Source organism: Cervus canadensis, chromosome Y, assembly GCF_019320065.1.
Source record: "Cervus canadensis isolate Bull #8, Minnesota chromosome Y, ASM1932006v1, whole genome shotgun sequence".
Taxonomy (NCBI): Eukaryota; Metazoa; Chordata; class Mammalia; order Artiodactyla; family Cervidae; genus Cervus; species Cervus canadensis.
The window spans coordinates 3604188-3622195 of record NC_057420.1 but is presented as its reverse complement, the minus strand read 5'-3'; the positions used below and the strand labels follow the sequence as shown (position 1 = coordinate 3622195).

The 18008-nt window shown below is 37.4% G+C and overlaps 1 pseudogene; it reads left to right on the top strand.

Moving 5' to 3' along the window:
- Positions 1-3313: 3313 nt before the first annotated feature.
- Positions 3314-14981, top strand: LOC122436390 (annotated as a pseudogene).
- Positions 14982-18008: the final 3027 nt, after the last annotated feature.

The window sequence follows — 18008 nt, the reverse complement described above, 5'->3', positions numbered from 1 at the left end:
TACTCAGGAGTTCCGTTATTAGGGCATCAGGTAATACAGTGCCTATATATAGGGCACTATGGCAATCAGAGTATGACAATCAGTATTGGCCAATACGTTCCAGAATTCTTACCTGTAGAACCCCTTCCCTGACAGAGAATCCTAGCAGGCTACAGTCTACAGGGTAGAAAAGAGTCCGACACTGCTGAAGCGACCCTGAGACAACAGCGCAAGACTCTTTTTACCCGTGGCAACTCTGCCCCAGTGAGAGTTGAGCCTAAAGGTGGCACAGCTGCTTGGCTTGTGGGGATCCTGGCAGCGCCAAGTGTGCAGTGACTGGGGCTGCCTTTGGCACAGGAGTTATGGCCATATCAGAATCTTTCTTTGATCCTCTTGTAGCTGGCAATCAGAAGACCTCTTTGGCTAGTCTACTCCATAGCTCTGAGCATTCAGGCCCTTAGAGGGCTCCCTTGTCTTGGGTCCTTCTCTGTTGTTTAGTGCATCAGGCACATAGAGTTGCCACCCCAGGCTGGGATCCTACTCTGTAGTTCCAACCATCAGGCACTTAAAGGAGTGCCCTGGGTGGAGTCTTACTCTGTAGTTCAGTGATTCAGGTGCTTGACGAGCCAGCCTCTATTGTTCAGCTGTGATGCTGGCATGTGAGGACAGAGAGGCTATGGTGATGGCTCCACCCCCTACACGTGACTCAGCAGTATCGCCTTCCTTCCATGGCTGCCTGGCTTTCCTCCACAGGCATTTGCCACAACAATCTCCTCATTCTCACATTCTATCAATTTGTCTCTCCCTAGTAAACAGCAGACCACAGCCAGGGATTGCTCCACAATCTCTATGAACCTTCTGCCAGCTGCTGTGCCTCCTAGGGGACATCCATCCCTCTCTGGGGCGTGTAAGGCTGTGGAAAGGACTGTCTAATTCTCATTCCATTTAGGCTGCCACAGATCAGCTGTTTCACTCTCAGCCTTAAAAGTTTCTCCTCTAATCCAGACAGTTGCTCCCATGTGGATATCTGACACCTATTTCAGGCTTCCCACCCACCGAGGGCAGGCCCAGTCCTACTAACACTTATGTTGACCCCCTAGTTTCTTATCTTACTGATTTTTCATGGTTCCATATATTATTTTCCTCTGTTCATGCAGTCCTGTCTGCTCTCAGCTGATGTTCTGCAAGCAATTCTGTGTCTGAAGGTGTATTCCTGATGTATCCTTGGAGACGGATGTATTCCCCATCCACCTCCACCTCCACCATCTTGTTCATCTCAACTTTTTGACTAATAGATATAAGACTGCTATGAACATCCATGTGCAAGTGTTTGGGTAAACTTTTGTGGGTTTTTTGTTTGTTTGTTTAAACCTAGAAGTGGGATTGCTGGGTCATGTGGTAACCCAATGTTTAAATTTTTAAGCAACTTGCAAAGTGTTTTCCTCTGAGGCTATTCCATTATGTAGTCCCATAAGCAGTGCATGAAAGTTCACAATTTTTCACATACTCATCACACTTCCTCTTGTGTGTTCTCCCATTAGAGCCATCATTATGGTGTCCTGTGCATGCTTAGTTGCCATCTGTATATATATTTGGTGAATTTCCTGTACAAATCAATTTTCCTTTTTTTTTTTTTTTTTTTTTTGCATTTCATATATTTTCTCACACTCTAAGTTTTTCAAACTTCAATATAACTATTATTTTATTTAAATTTTCAATTGTCTATCTTACTATATAGAAAATCAATTAATTGAATTTTATTTATCAACTGTGTATCTTGTAACATTGATTAAATTACTTCTTAGTTTTAGTAATTTTTTGGTTGCTGAAGATTTCATTGATATTCTAAATAGATGTTGCCAACAAATAGAAACAGTTTGATTTTTGTATTCCTAACTGGATAAATTCACAATCATTTTCTAATATGACTTCATGGAGATAAATTCACTATAAAGAGAGTGAACAGTTTTTCTTGATTCTGATCTTAGAAATAAAGCTCTCAGTCTTCTACCATAAATTGTGATGTCAGTTATACTGTTTATTACCTTCATCAGTTGGAGGACGTTTTCTATTTCTCGTTTGCTAAGAGTTTTTATACAGAATGTGCTCAGTCACTCAATTATGTCGAGCTCATTGCAACCCCAAGGACTGTAAGCCCACCAAGCTCCTCTGGCCAAGGGGATTCTCTAGGCGAGAATACTGGAGTGAGTTGCCATGCCCTCCTCTAGGGGATCTTCCTAAACAAGTGATGGAACCCAGGTCTCCCGCATTCCAGGCAGATTCTTTACCAACTGAGCCACCAGGGAAACCCAAGAATACTGAAGTGGGTAGCCTATCCCTACTCCAGGGGATCTTCCCAACCCAAGATTAGATGTTTGATTTTATCAAATTATTTTTCAGCATTTATTGAAATTACCCTTCTATATTTCACCTTTAGTTCTTTAGTAAGTTAAATTATCCTAATCATTTTTCAAATGTTTAACCAATCCTGCATTCTTAGTGGGACAACAATCAATAGATAAGCTGTGCATACTTTGTAAATATTGGTGTAATCTGTGCTTCATTCTGGACAGTAATATTGCTACCTCTTCAAGTGCACAATTTCCCCCTCCTGCCTTGTCTAGTCTCTCATTTACTCTATCGACCGTGTTTGTCATCTGACGCTATAGTTTTCATATCTACAAGAGGAAATAGGGTCTATATTATGATTTTCATTTCTCTAATTTATTTTATAAAATACAAAACACAGTTGTTCCAAGGATTTTAATGTTTCTGTCTGAGTTTTCTAAACTCTATGCCACTTCTCAGTCAGTTTGTTTTATCAAGGGAATTTTAATATGTTTTTTCTTACTTTAGTGAGATTAAATATCTGTTTAATGTGGTTAGGGTCTAGTTCCATACCTTTCTTGTGAATTGGCTGCTCATGTCCTTTAAACATCTCTTAATAAAGTTAAATGTCAGTGCTATAACTTTTTTTATAAATCATTGGCTCATGTCTTTTCACATTTTTCAACCAGGCTTTAGGTTCTTTGTTATAAAAATATTAAGAGTCACCTTTTGTGTTTGTTTATGGTGTGCTTCGTTCTACCTCTTAAAATTTTGAGCAGTGTGATGTATTCTGGGTGAAAAAAGATCCAGTGGACACCAGGAAGTGAGCACATCACGGAAAACACAGGAAGTTCCATTAAACCAACAAACAGTGTCCCCCAAGGACACACCTCAGGGCTGGTTGACCCTGCTTGTCAATTAGGAACACAAGAACTGTGGTGAAGCACACAACTCATTCCCCTTTCCTCCACAGTCAACTACCTCAGTGAGAGACCTTGGGAACTAGATGGGCAGGACATGGTTACTCACTGTTTCCTCCAAGAAGCTGGAAGCTTGTTACCACAAGCTTGTTACCACTCTTCATGGAAATGAATTCCACCGTGGTCTTGACCGTGAGGTAAAATACAAAGGAGGTGCTGGCAGGAAAACAGGATGAGAAAAGAGATTTGTGAGGGCACATGTTGAGAACACCTTTGCACACGAGGCTCACATACCACTATGCAAGCGCCACCTCTTCCTGGGAATACTGATCAGTCAGAGGTGGTCATTTCCTTCTTGCGATCATCCAGTGAAACCTGACGCATGTGTTTATCTGTCTCATCCCCATCACCCTGTTCAAATCCAAGCCTGGGAATTACATCTAATGAGGTGACCATGAGCCCTAAATTTGAAACAAGATAGCTGAAATTGGAGCAAGAGTGAGTGTATTCAGTGCAGTCTCCACAGCCTGAAGACAGAGGTTTCAGAAAGGAAACTAGAACACTGAGGAGAGCTGCATGAACACAGAGCAAAGGAGGTGGGATGGAAAACGTTTCTGGTAGGTGGACAAGAATTTAATGGTCTTCAAGGTGCTTTAAGACCACGTGTAGGAAAGTGAAATGATTCTCATTTCTACAGCCTAATTATCATGGAGGGATTTTAGGCAAGATATTACAAACTAGATAATGGTTAAATATCAGAGAGAACAGGATGTAAGGCTGAAAACTGTGAGGCAAGTTTTGGTGGAGACCCACTCTCCCTGACATGTGACCCACCTGTGTTGACTTAGAGAGAGAAGAATGGCAGGTGAGCTTGGAGGGCTGTTTAGGAGCATTAAAAATACCTCATTCCTCCCACCAAATCATCTGGGTTGCTCCCCGTCTGCCCTTAGAGGTGTCAGGATAATGCTTTTTGATGTCAAGTCTTGCCCAGGGCCACCATTGGCTGTGGAAATGACTTAGTGACCTCATAATCATGAGAGTGTGGTCCCCTCATGAGTGCTCAGGGACTCTGGAGCAGACCACTGGGAGTCTTCAAAATGACTAAGGTGCCTGGGATGCCACAAGGCTCTACTGTGGAAACAGTGGAAATAGTGATTGATTTTATTTTCCTGGGCTCCAAAATCACTGCAGATCGTGATTGCAGCCATCAAATTAAGAGATTCTTACACTTTGGAAGGAAAGTTATGAGCAACCTAGACAGCGTATCAAAAAGCAGAGACAATACATTGTCAACAAATGTCCATCTAGTCAAGGCTATGGTTTTTCAAATGGTCATGTATGGATGTGAGAGTTGAACTATAAAGAAAGCTGAGGGCCAAAGAATCGGTGCTTTTGAACTGTGGTTTTGGATACGGCTCTGAGAGTCTCTTTGACTGCAGGAGATCCAACAGTCCATCCTAAAGGAGATCAGTCCTGGGTGTTCATTGCAAGGACTGATGGTGAAGCTGAACCTGCAAAAATTTAGCCACCTGATGTGATGTACTGACTTATTTGAAAAGACCCTGATGCTGGGAACGATTCAAAACACGAGAAGAGGGGGATGACTATAGATGAGATGGTTGAATGGCATCATTGACACAATGGACATGGGTTTGGGTGGACTCCAGAAGTTGGTGATGGACAGGAAGACCTGGTGTCCTGTGGTTCATGGGTTAGCAAAGAATCGGAAATGAAAAAAAAAAAAAAAAAAAAGAATCGGAAATGACTGGGTGACTGAACTGAACTGAAGCCATGTCTGTTACTCTGTGGGACCCCAAGAACTGCAGTACACCAGATTGCCTGTTGTTCACTATATCCTTGCATTTGCTCAGTCTCATGTCCTTTGAATACTGTGATACCATCCAACCATCTCATCTTCTGTTGTCTTCTTCTAGTGACCTCCTGCTTTCACTGCATCAGAGTCCTCTACTTGCAGTTGACTCTTTGCGTAAGGTGGCCAAAGTATTGGAGCTTCAGTAGAAGTCCTTGCAGTGAATATTCAGTGTTCATTTCCTTTAGGATTGACTGGTTTGATCTCCTTGCTCCCCAGGGGATTCTCAAGAGTCTTCTCCACAAGTACAGTTGAAAAATTTCAACTCTTCATCATTCAGCCTTCTTTATGGTCCCAACTGTCACATCCACATCTGATTACTGGAAGAACTAGAACTTTGACTATACAGACTTTTATCGGCAAAATGTTATCTCTGCATTTTAATATGCTCTCTAGAGTTGTAATAGCTTTTCTTCCAAGGAGTACTTCAGTTCAGTTCAGTCACTCAGTCATGTTCGATTCTTAGGAGCCCTTGGACTGCAGCATGCCAGGCCTCCCTATGCATCCCCAACTCACGGAGATTACCCAAACTCATGTCCATTGAGTCAGTGATGCCATCAAACCATCTCATCTTCTGTTGTTCCCTTCTCTTCCTGCCCTCAATCTTTTCCAGCATTAAGGACTTTTCAAGTGAGACAGCTCTTTGCATAAGGTTACCAAAGTATTGGAGTTTCAGCTTCAACATCAGTTCTTCCAGTGAACACCCAGGACTGATCTCCTTTAGGATGGACTGGTTGGATCTCTTTGTAGTCCAAGGAACTCACAAGACTCTTTCTCCACACCATAATTCTAAAGCACCAATTTGTCAGTGCACAGCAGTCTTTACAGGCCAACTCACAAGCATACATGACTACTGGAAAAACCATAGTCTTGACTGGATGGACATTGGTGGCCAAGTAATGTCTCTGCTTTTTAACATGCTGTCTCAGTTGTTTGCAACTTTCCTTCCAAGGAGTTAAACCTCTTCTAATTTCATGGCTGCATTCACCATCTGCAGTGACTCGGGAGTACAGAGAATAAATAAACCACAGTTTTCTACAGTTTCCCCATCTATTTGCCATGAAGTGATGGGGCTGGATGCCATGATTTGGATTTCTGAATGTTGAGCTTTAAGCCAACTTCTTCACCCTCCTCTTTCACTTTCATCAAGAAGATCTTTAGTTCTTCGCTTTCTGCCATAAGGGTGGTGCATATCTGAGGTTATTGATATTTCTCCTGGCAATCTTGATTCCAGCTTGTTCTTCCTCCAGCCCAGCATTTCTCATGATGTACTCTGCATAGAAGTTACAAAAGCAGGGTGACAATATATAGCCTTGACATGCTTGTTTTCCTATTTGGAACCAGTCTGTTGTTCCATGTCCAGTTCTAACTGTTGCTTCCTGACCTGCATACAGATTGCTCAAGAGGCAGGTCAGGTGATCTGGTCTTCCCTTCTCTTTCAGAATCTCTTTCAGAATTTACACAGTTTATTGTGATCCACACAGTCAAAGGCTCTAGAATAATCAATAAAGCAGAACTGGAACTCTCTTGCTTTTTTGATGATCCAGTGGATGTTGGCAATTTGATCTCTGTTTCTTCTCCCTCTCCTAAAACCAGCTTGAAAATCTGGAAGTTCATGGTTCACATATTGCTGAAGGCTGGCTTGAATAATTTTGAACATTACTAGTGTGCGAGCTGAGTGCAGTTGCACAGTACATTGAGCATTCCTTAACCTTGCCTTTCTTTGGGATTGAAATGAAAACTGACCTTTTCCAGTTCCATGGCCATGCTATGTTTTCCACATTTGCTGACATATTTGGTGTAGCATTTTTGCATGATCATCTTTGAGTATTTGAAATAGCTCAAGTGGAATATCATCACCTCCACTAGCTTTGTTTGTAGTGATGCTTCCTAGGGCCCACTTGACTTCACATTTCAGGACGTCTGCCTCTAGGTGAGTGGTCACTCCATGGTGATTATATGGGTTGGGAAGATCTTTTTTTTTGTACAGTCCTTCTGTGTATTCTTGCCACCTCTTCTTAACATCTTCTGCTTTTGTTAAGTCCATACCATTTCTGTCCTTTCTTGAGCCCATCTTTGCATGAAATTTTCCCTTTGTAGCTCTAATTTTCTTGAAGAAATCGCTAGTCTTTCCCATTCTATAATTTTCCTCTCTTTCTTTGCACCGATCAGTGAGGAAGGATTTCTTATCTCTCCTTGCTATTCTTTAGATCTCTGAATTCAAATGGGCAATATTTCATTTTCTTCTTTGTTTTATGCTTCTCTTCTTTTCACAGCTATTTGTAAGGCCTCCTCAGACAGCCATTTTGCTTTTTTTTTTTTTTTTGCATTTCTTTTTCTTGCGGATGGTCTTGCTCCCTGTCTCTTGCACAATGTCACGAACCTCTGTCCATAGTTCACCAGGTCCCCTCTCAATCATATCTAGTCCCTTAAATCTATTTTTCACATTCACTGTGTAATATCATGGATTTGATTTAGGTCATACCTGAAAGGTCAAGGAGCAGGCACCTTTTAATTTCGTGACTGCAGTGGCTGTCACTTTGATGTTAGTCCTTAGCAAACATTTAATAATGTACCACCTTTATATTAACTACCTGTTTCTTTCTCTTTATTCTAATGCCCACTTTTGTCATTTAAGTCAAGAAGACATTGTCCCATACTGGCTAATGCTTATATGAGTGTTTTCAAGTGACAGTAGAATCAGGTGGCCTCCTGACTATTCTTAGATATAATTGCTTTCAAATATTTGATGCTTTATCTTGAAATACCATTTTAAGAACTTTAGAATATGCCTCAAGGTATTCTCAAGCCAACGTTTGTTAATCATCAACCTGCTGCTTATTATCAGTAGAATTAATGAGGGAAAGGACAGCAGAGATTTGGCAAATACTCAACGTGAGAGGTTCCTAAGTCAGCATTTAGGGTGCAGTCTGAAATGAGCTACTTTAATGTCTAAAGGTAGAGCATCAGTCATGAAGACCAAGACTGAACTGATTTTCTCAAATTAGTAGATAACTTAAATACTCCCAGTAGCAGATAGCTTTTCGTGGAAATAACATTTGTGATTTTGGATTAACTGCTTCACTTTTGTCTAGTTTTACTTGCTCTAAAAACAAGAGGATAAATACATATGTGTAGCTGGAAGAGACTATAGACATTTTTGAGAGATTAAGAGTCCTCTCATTATCGTGGATAAAATTAACACACACCACCTTGAGAAACCTCTCATTTCTTCTTTTTTAAATCATGGTTTGGTCTAAAGTTAGCAATAAAAGTGAAGTTACCAACCAAATAATAAGTTTGAATTTTAAGAAAAAATAAATAGTATTTTACAGTTTTGTTTTGTTTGGTTTGGTTTGTTTGTTTTCTTCTTTTTTGCCCCTTCCTAAGAATATGTTCAGGTAACTAAAATATTGGGGAATGCACAATTGGAAGCAATTGTGTTTTGAAGGTGTGACAAGGATATGTCATATCCATGGAAGCTTAAGAAAAATGGTCAGTGTGGAGATATATTTTCCGTTAATACAAAACTTACCGTTAACAAATTTACCTGTTTTTCCAAGTGACTGAATTTGGTGAATTTGAAGACTTAACAAATAGTGATTTATAAAGCAATATAAACACATAAAATTAGAAAATCCTTGATAACTTTAATAATAGTATTTAGATTTAGAAAGAATGATTTGTGACACCTAGGTTGGATTTATGCAGGAAATGTTTGCTCTTGAGGAAACACACAAATTCCATGTATGAAACAAATGGCCTAGACTCTTAACAAAAATATTAAGCCATGAGAGAAAGAAAGAAAAATAAAACACCTGAAAATTATTTTTAAGACAAAAGAAGTCTAATTGTTAATTAAATCTAATGTACGGTCCTGGGTGAGACTTTGCTTTGTGGGGACAGCCATATGTGGTGTTAGGAACATTTGAAATTGGAACATGATAGACCATCTTATTTAATAATTTTGGTACATTGATTGATCATATTGTTTACAAGTTCCCTAAATGCTAAATTTTGGGGCTAAAAAATCAGTTTAGTTCTCATGAGTCATTCTTTTCCAGTTAGTGGTTAGAGAACCTGAATTGATGTCTGTTGGTAACTAGATGGCTATATTTGTGTAGATGACTTATTTCTATTTGTTTAAAAGAACTAAATATTTCCAGAGTGATTTGTGAATAAAAGTGATTTATGTGACAAAGAACTATGCTTTTGTAAATTTAAAGACTTCAGTTGAAGTAAAATTATTATATATTGTAATATCCTAAATCAGAAAACTTGACCCAAACTGAACTGCCTAACTTTAATTTTTACTTAATATATGATAACTATCTATAGCTAGACTTTCTCTCAGAGGCATGAGCACACACACAGATAATACACACATACATGCACATGAACATATGACACACACATACCACAAATACCACACACACACACCCTCATCTATAGTTTCACCCTAATTCTTAGTAGATACTTTTCACACACCAAGTGAATTGTATTTTTTGTATTATGTTAAGTATGGCTTAACATCGTACACTATTGTCTGTTTGCATTTTTAGTATAATATACCATGAGTTTTTGGTTTTTTTATAGGGTTGGATAAATACTTTGGATATTATATTGATTGGTATTTGAGACTATTAGGTAACAATTACACTAAAATTTATAATGTTCTTGAATTTAGGAATCATCAATATCTGTATTTAGATGATGCAGTAAAATACATTTGACTTGCCCTAGCCAGTGATGATTCTCATTCTTCTGGCATCAAAACTTTTTATGATCCACTATGCTTAAGCTGATAAGATTCTGGCTGACTGATGGTACATGTCTATAGCGGAAAGATTAGTTGTTTTAGCTTTTATTTTAAATATAATTGTGAAACAAATATTCTCTCATAATTTTGGATACATACTACAGCTTATCATTCTGTTCTCCCTTAAGTCCAGGTGTATTGAAAGCTCTGTGTTAGGTTCTCAGGGAATATGCTGCAGGCTGATGTTTTCAGTGTTCTGTAGTAAAATGAAAAGATATCTTCATGTTTTATGATATATATTTCACAGAGCTAGATTAGTCATTTTCCTTTCATTTTTTTTTCTTTAATTTTTGACAGCACTGCAGCTCATGGGATCTTAGATCCCCAATCAGGGATTGAACCCAGAATACTGCTGAGAAAGCCCTGAGTCCTAATCATTGGACTACCAGAGGACTCCCCCCAGTTTTGCTTTTTATATACTTTTGTAAAATGACCTTTCCTGAAATAAGAACAGTAGCATATGACAGTGATTTTCACTAGTATTCTCACTCATCAAAAGAAAAATTTAGTAATTTAATGTTGCATTCTCAGTTATGATTTTGAAATTTAAAGGTCTCAGAGCCAAGTGTGAGAAACCACTGTTGTATATGATGCCATTAATCAGGCAAAACCTCTAATTCCCCAAAAAGGCTTATAGGAGAAGGGTAAGACATAGACTAGGTCATTTAGAGTGTATGTTATAAATCTGAGATGGATACTTAGAAAAGTATTTGGTAGTTGTCCACTATGATCTCAAAGTTTGGACTATGGCTTGTGAAACAGAAATCTATTTGATTTCTGTGTCAAACCCATCACTTGTGCTTAATTAAATTTTGAGTGAAATAACTGCTTTCTCTCTCTATTCTTTTATTAGGTCATATTTTCTGTAAATACTTAAATACTTAAGGCATTCTGATTTGTAAAGTTTCAGTCTTCTGTTTCCTTGTTGATTTTTTGGTGTGATTGTTCTATTAGTGATTAAGAGACATTTTGATGTCAGCTACTTCACTTTTCATCTCCACTAGCATTCTTTGAAAGTATCTATATGTCTTGATTCTCTAGTGAAATATTCTTGACAATTAAAAATATTATGCATATTGTTTCTTGCCTTCTTTTTATGTACACAACCTGAGGTAAAGTCTCTCTTAAGTCCAGATTCTAGTCTTTCTCAGCCATGTTTTGTATTGACTACATATTTTCTGGTATGACCGAACACATTTTTCTTTGTGTGTCTCATGATTTTTGTTGTTTTTGTTGTTGAAAACAAGAAAATGCAAATATAACATGGTGAGACGGGATATCCGATTTCTTCTCCCAGGGCTTTTTTCTTGCCATTGTTTGTTGAGTGATTTCTGAAACAGATTGTGTATGTCATGTATCATTTCCTTTCCTGTGACCACTGGATGCTTGTTTATAATCTAGCAGGCAGCCCGTGTTTGAGGTTTCATTAAAAACCAGCAGGCCTCTCAGTCTCTCCCTCTAGGCTTTGTGTATGCTGAGGGATACCTTTAATACTCAGTCAGGTGACTGATAGCTCTTCATTTCAGGCTCGTGCAGAAAATCCAGGTGACTCGAAGCTGAGAGGTTAGGAGCATCCCTGAACTTTGATGAGTGTGTCTTCAGTCTTGATTCCACATATAAATGAGGTCCTACAGTGTTTGCCTTCTCTGTGTGACTTGTTTCTCTTGGCACACTACCCTCCGGTTTCATGCTAGTTGCTCCAGATGGCAGGACTTATCTACATTGGATGTTATCCCCTTATTGGTCCTAACATTTGCAAATATTTTTACCAATCTAGTACACTGTCTTTTGTAGTTGTTGTTGACAATTTCCTTTTCTGTGCAAAAGTGATTTAGTGTGATGTAGTTCCACTGACTAGGTTTTGCTTGTGTTGCTTATGGCTTTGGTGTCCTATACAAAAAGCAAAGAGCAAGAGCGGCATTTGGTAGTTTTACACTGCGTTCTCTTGCAGTAGTTTTAGGGTTTCAGGCCTGTGTTTAAATCTCTGATCTACTTCAGGGTAATTTTAGGCAGTTTCTGGTGTAAGAAAGGCGTCCACTATATGTTAAGTATTGTTTTCCCAGTACTGTTTACTGGAGAGGCTGTCTTCTATACTGTGATCTTGGTTCCCTTCGTGAGTTTTAATTGACTGTCTTTGAAAAGTTTTATTTCTGAGTTTTGTCCCAAGAGTCCATATCACTGGTGAAATGCCAGAGATATATTGTTGGGACAGTTGTGTTTGAAAAGCAGGAAGTGTGTGTCCTCCAGCTTTATTCTTCCTCCAGGTTGCTTTGGTGGTTAGGATTGTTTGAGATTCCATATAACTTTGTTTCTGAAAAAAAAATGCTACTTGAATTTTTATAGGAATTACATGGAATCTGTACATTACTTTGGGTAATATGGACAATATTACTATTAAAACTGATTTTTGTATGTTGATTTTATATCCTGAAATTTTACTGAATTTTTTCCTTTGTATGATTTTGTGACCTGGCTCATCCATTGATACACTTTCCATTTTTTATATTTTATGATTAAAAACATAGATTTCATCCATAAAAGTGTATCATTTCCATGTCCATTTATTAGAGTTTAGCTACATATAACCCCACAAATGGATCAAAGAGTTGTGATTTCCCAGTTTAATTTTCTATTTCACAGGCAGTGTAACCATAATTATATTAATTATGTAAGGGATTAAAATACTAACTTTAAAGTGATATCCATAAACAGCTCTTCTTATTTTTAATCTGTTGTGGATAATTACAAACTCTTGCTAGTCAAATCATAATATAAAAATAATAGCAGCATCACCACTCTATGCAAGTGTTATTAGCAGGTTATTAGCTAATTTCTTCCTTCCTGAATTGGACTCAGAGTTTTAACACAATACCTACATGTTTTTTGTGCATAGTATAGTTTGAGAAGTGTTGATTTGTATTACACTGCAGTTTTATGACTGTGATATTTTCAGTTGTTTCTTTAGGTCTTTTCTAGGTTAATTGTAAGCATTCATAATTGTTTCCTCTCTCAGTGACTTGGCTTCTTTAAAATGGAGAAAAGTGAACAGTTTAGGGCAGTACTTCTCAGGCATATTTGCATCAGAAACACCCAGAAGAACTTTATAAACACACAAAGACTTCATTTCGGGCCTGTCATGTTTTAGAAAGATAGAGGTGTTTTTTTTAAAGCACCACAAACAATTTGAATCTGTAAGATACTCTAAGAACTGTATGTTATAGAAAAGTTTCTCTTGGCTAAAAATACCATTCTCAGTTTGAACTACAGTGGGGAACTACAGTTTGAACTAGAGTGTGGACAAGGATCACATTCCAGAACCGCCACTCCTTGTGTTTCCTTTCTTTCTTTGATTCAGTGCATTATATACAATATTTTCCTAGTTTATACTTAATTTGGTCATGCATATGAACTTTGTCAGGAGGATTTTTGTTGTTGTTGTTTACTGTTTTATGTTCAGATGATAGAATAAGGTGAGAGAATAGTGAGGTTTTACTTAAGTGTGTTTAATTTGAAAGTAATTTATGAGACAACTGATGATTCTTTGCATAACCAGTTTTGATCCTTCCTTGTTTTTCTCCAAGGATAAGAAAGCAGATGTAATTTTAAAGTACAGTGCAAGTGAAGCTGGACATCTGAAGGCTTATGGAGAGCTTCTGGAATATGGTAGTTATTACATTTCCCTGTCTTCTCGTAGTATTTGCCAGTTAGTGTTTAGGTGAAGCAGTTGTTTCAGAATTATCTTTTTTATGTATTTTTGTATATATGCTTCATTTCACTTTATGTATGTATTAAATACTTCAGAATATTAACAACTTAGTAATGGATTCTCTCCCAAATATATGTTTTTTGGTGGGGAATTGAAAAGTTTATGGACTCCGGACTTGCATGTAATAATTGTTAATGGATTGCCTCTTTTAAACAATTTCTAAGAGATTGTAACTGGTTTCAGTTATTCAAGGACAACAATGATGGTACTGGTGCTTATTTTTTTTTCTTTTTTTTTTTTTTATTAGTTGGAGGCTAATTACTTCACAACATTTCAGTGGGTTTTGTCATACATTGATATGAATCAGCCATAGAGTTACACGTATTCCCCATCCCGATCCCCCCTCCCACCTCCTTCTCCACCCGATTCCTCTGGGTCTTCCCAGTGCACCAGGCCCGAGCACTTGTCTCATGCATCCCACCTGGGCTGGTGATCCATTTCACCATAGATAATATACATGCTGTTCTTTCGAAATATCCCACCCTCACCTTCTCCCACAGAGTTCAAAAGTCTGTTCTGTACATCTGTGTCTCTTTTTCTGTTTTACATATAGGGTTATCGTTACCATTTTTCTAAATTCCACATATATGTGTTAGTATGCTGTAATGTTCTTTATCTTTACTGATTTTTATAGAAAAGAGTATTCAGCTTTTCTTAGTATATAGAGTTCTGCTGTGGCATTTTGTGGAGAGGGTTTTTAAAAGATATACCTTATATTTCTTAAAGACAAAAGTATTCTATTCTTCCTCTAGTAAGCTTGGAAAGATTAAAATATGTTTCTAGTAACAAAAAAATAGGAAGTGTACTAAACTCACATTTTGAGCATGATAGCAATTTTACTTATTCTATTATAGTGCATTTAATTATAAAGTTATATGTTTTTGAATAAGAGTGAACATTCTGATGACAATTAGGCCGTTTAAGAAATACTAAGATAATTGGGAATCAGATCAATACTTACTTGACAGTGAACTTCTTTTAGAGGTTTCATTGTGAGTTTGTTCTCTGTGAAAAGCTGCAGTTAGGAGGATTTTTTTTTTTTTTTTTTGGGGAGAAAACTGTTGAATCAAAGATTGATTACAAGCAGTTTCTTGTACAGTTCAATGTTTTAGTATTAATCGAGTATCATTTCTTTAAATCAACAATTAATCAGGTAACATCTTGATTTTATATTTTTAATAGTATGCTCTTACTGTGCTTTTAGCAGAGCCTAGTGAAACAGATACCTTTGATCATGGAGATGATGATGAAATCCAGTTTAAGGACCCTGCAGGTGAGGATGAAGACATTGAGGTATAAGTACAGGCTGAACCATGTGTGTGTGTGCTTTTTATTGTTTTGTACATGAAAGTAGTCAGATCTTTTACTGTCTTATGTTCAGAAGTTTGAACACTTGAACTTAATATATATCGAGGTGTATGTATCCATGAATTTGAATATTCATTAATATTCATAAGTCAGCTTAGCAAAATTTTAAATTTTCAAAAACTTTATAATTCTTTGGGTCCTTGTTTGTATGTTTCCTTGTTTTACAATCAATTTGGTCTGACAGTGGTCACTCCATACTGACACTTTGTTAGGCAAGGGGATCTACAGTGATAGTGTAAGAAGTTTAGCAGACAGGCTTAAAAATGTATTATCTCACAAGGCTGGTACTTTAAAAGAAGAAAAGCATGTTGAAGACAGTTTGTAGAAGAACTGGAAATTTACTGTACTGCAAAACATTCTTAAAATGAAGGCCTGTTTTGTTGTCCGTGTATTTAGGGGTTACATAAATTGTCCTGTATCACTCTAGGACAAGTTTTGGTTTGGAGTTTGTGGGAAATGATTGTTTATCTTGGTAAGGAAATAGTGATGATAAGACTTTTACATGTCTCACTGTTCTGCCATGAATGTATTTAAGTGAAAATTTTATTGATTTGTATCTCTTGACTTTTGAGACAGGCACATTGAGTAATTGGAATGACAGTATGGCTTATACTCTTGTGAGGCCTGTTAGACTTCTTCTTCTTTTGGCACTTCTGTGGTAAAAATGTACTGTAGAAACCAAAGGTGCAAAAACATCAATGAGTGTTTGAACACCAAGGTAGAAGTTCAGAATTCCAGGAGCACATTTTAGGAAGTCTAAATTGGATCACTGCCCTCGGAAACAGATTTCAAGATCTTTCATTTACCAACATCCTTATTAACAGTGTTTTCAGCACTCAGAGAAATTGAATTTTAAGTGGAAGTGCGCAATTACACGTTCACCTACATTATACAGTTTACTAGTTTCTAGTCAGTCTTTTGCATCTATCATGTTCGTACCAGTCCATATTGTACTTTGATGTTTTTCCAAATCACTTAGGAAATGGAACCAAGGCACTGTCCTGGTGGTCTAGTATTTTAAGATTCTCAGCTTCCCCTGTAGGTGTCACAAGCTCAATTCTTGGTCAGAAAAGAATTATTCATGTCCTGCATGGCATGGCCACAAATAACTATGAAAATCCAGCCTTTTAAAGATTACTCATACCATGAATTAAATAGCTGGATATGTACCTTTAATGGAGAAAATTTTACCTGATTTTTTTTTGCCATATTTTTATAGATTTCTAAACATATGATAATACTCGAATGAAGTGAAAGTGAAGTCACTCAGGCGTGTCTGAGTCTTTGCAACCCGGTAGACTGCACCCTATCAGGCTACTCCATCTGTGGGGTTCTCCAGGCAAGAATACTGGAGTGGGTTGCCTTTTCCTTCTCCAGGGTATCATCCCTACCCTGGGATCGAACCCGGGACTTCCACATTGCAGTCAGACACTTTACCCTATGAGCCACCAGGGAAGCCCAATACTGTACTGATGTATGCATTTTAAAGCACACCAGAAATAGGAAATGAAAAAGGATTATAAAAATATTGTTGCAATGTCATTAAATTTTTTTCATTTTCTCTCTTCCAGTTTTGCTATCATTTATTAGAGGCTCTAAAAGTTTTACATAAATTTTATTTTATATGTTTATGATGCTTCTGTTATCATCTTTTATGTATTTGGAGTTATGAATTCTGTAAAGGTTAAAATGAACATCTTAAAGACATCAGTTCAATCATGGCTAAAAAAGGAAAAAACGCGGTTTTATTTGAAAAATTACCCCCAGGTTTTATGACTCATTTGTAAATCAGAAAGCTAAAATGACTATATACAAAGAAAGAATCCAGTAGTGAAATGTCTTTTAGATAGATGTCTATTTAATGATATCTTTATAGTATACAGTTGGTTTGTAATGATGACAACAGATTTCTTAGAAATGCTGTCCTCTCTCTAAAATTTTGTTCAGTTTTGCTAGAGATTGCTTGTGGCCAAATTAATAGTCTGGAGGTACAATTGACAGTTACTTTATGTGGCAAGAATATAAAATGCACCAGTTGCATAAGATGTTATATGAGACCTGAAGGTAGTCACAGCCGAGCTGGGGTTGAAGGCAAGGAATCTAACTAAAGGGAACACTTGAATACCAAGCCCCACAGAGTTAAGCCTTTCCTTAGACAGAAAAGAGGACAGCTTTCTGGAGCTGTGACTAAGCGGTTCAGTTGGGGAAAAAACTAAAGACAATGATAATTAAAAGAGTTTGTGTTATTTTGGAAATTTTGTTTAGGTTTATGTGTTTTGTGTCAGAACTGCAGTTCTTGCCAAAGTCAGTTATCCTGGAGATTTACTAGAGTATCACTCTTGTGATCAGATTGAGTCAGAAGAATTGAAATAGTACCACCATTCTCTCTTTAGGAGAAGATAAGAAGCTAACCCCCAATTAAGACAAATAAGTTAATTTAAAATACTGAAAAAAGAATAGCTTGCATAACATGTGATGCTCTAATGGAGATCATAGAGATTCAGTGAAAACACATAGGAATTGAGAAAACAATCTGGTTGGTGTCCTTAACTTTAGTTCAAAAGCATTGAGTTTCTAAGTGTAAGAAGATTCTGTATGCTTTAGACAAGAATTAATTTTTCTGTAGATCGGATATTCTTTTCACTTACAGATCTGAATTGAACACAGACGTTGGAGGATCATGCTATAGTTTGAATTTTGGTTATCACCTGTTAAGAAGAAAAAACCTCAGTATGAATGTAGTTTAAGGTACACTGTGCCCTGCCTCTTGAGAAACCTATATGCAGGTCAGGAAGCAACAGCTAGAAGGACATGGAACAACAGACTGGTTCCAAATAGGAAAAGGAGTATGTCAAGGCTATATATTGTCACCCTGTTTATCTAACTTATTTATATGCAGAGTACATCATGAGAAATGCTGGGCTGGAAGAAGCACAAGCTGGAATCAAGATTGCTGGG